The sequence below is a fragment of the Condylura cristata genome, unplaced genomic scaffold (genome assembly GCF_000260355.1).
Source record: "Condylura cristata isolate star-nosed mole 26May11 unplaced genomic scaffold, ConCri1.0 scaffold00040, whole genome shotgun sequence".
In the NCBI taxonomy this organism is placed as follows: domain Eukaryota; kingdom Metazoa; phylum Chordata; class Mammalia; order Eulipotyphla; family Talpidae; genus Condylura; species Condylura cristata.
Window position 1 is genome coordinate 6,678,715 of NW_004567141.1, and position 1,569 is coordinate 6,680,283.

Sequence of the window (1,569 nt, forward strand, 5' to 3'; positions counted from 1 at the left end):
ATTGGTGAATTCCAGGAAAGATTTTAGGAAGAAAAACAGTCAACTTTACACAGTAATTCAATAATTTTTAATACAACCCAGACCATTTTTGTATTTAGGTAACTTTTTTTCTTTGCTCAGATAATTAACATACCTTCTGGAGTAACATACAATTGGAGAAATGCATATCTGAGTAGTTATCACTACAGCGCAGTTCATTGTTATTTTAGCATAGAAGAACTGGGGTGTAGGCCAGAGTTGTGTGGGGTTAGGGGGGTCGGTGAGAGGATTCACTTGAGACAGAGTGGGGAGCAGAATAGGTGGAATTACTGAAATAGACAGGAGAGGTCTGCTGTGCCATGTGAGGGATCGAACTGGTGCTGCAGTGGCTGCCATAGCTGAGAGAGCTAGAGTTTAACTCCTGCACCACCAAGGAGGCCCTAATGCCCCCTAGATTTGTAAATATAATACTCTGTTAAATTGTCCATTATGATGTACAAAATGATGTAAAAATAAACTATTATATTATTTTTAAAGTGTCCAATATGTAAATGTTTTACATTTGTCTTTGTTATTCTGATTTGTTTGACTATACATAATGCCCACAGACTCCTTCTGTTTTGTGACAAATTGCAGAAGTTTATCTTTCCTTATGACCAAATAGGATTCCAATCCTCCAGCAGTGGACCTTCAGGTTGTTTTCACATTCTGGCTATTGTAACCAGAGCTGCAATAAGCACTGTAGAGCATAGTTTTGTATTGTTTGTTTTTTTGATTGATGGTTTCATGTTCTTTAGGTGGATACCCAAGAGTGGAAATGTTGGGTTGTACAGCACTTACATTTTTAGTTATTTTTTTAAGATTTATCTATTTATGATACAGAATTCGGGTGCAGGCCAGAGGTGTGAGGGTGAGAGGATGCACCAGAGACAGAGTGGGGAGCAGAGCAGGCAGATTGACAAAATACACTGCTGAGGGGAGCAACAGGCAAGACAGGGGATGTCTACTGCACCATGTGGGTCAACTCCCTGGCTGGGGATCAAACTCATGCTGCAGTGGCTGCAGACAGCTGCATTTTAACCCATTGCACCACCAGGGAGGACCCTAGAGTTTTAGGTCAATCCACATCATATTCCATATGGTTGCACCAGTTTACACTCCCAACAACAGTGTGACAAGGCTCCTCTCTCTTTTCACCCTCTCTAGGACATGTAATGGAGGGCCTTTTCAATGTGTGTCATCCCCACAGGTCACATGTGTGAGGTGGCATCGCATTGTGGTTTTGACCAGTGTCTCTCACATTGGAAACGACAATAAACATTTTTTTACATACTTGCTGGCCTTCTGGATATCCCCTTTGGTGAACTGTCTGCTCATATCAGCTTCCCATTTACTAAATACATTGTTTGTATTTCTATGTTAAATGGAGTTTTTTCTTTTATAACAGGTATTAGCCTCTTGTTGATTGTGTCATGTGTGACTATTTTCTATTCAGGATATATTTTTTTTTAAGATTTATTTATTCATATAGAGGTGGGGTACAGGCCAGAGATGCGGAGGAGGAGAGGATTCACCAGAGACAGAGTGGGG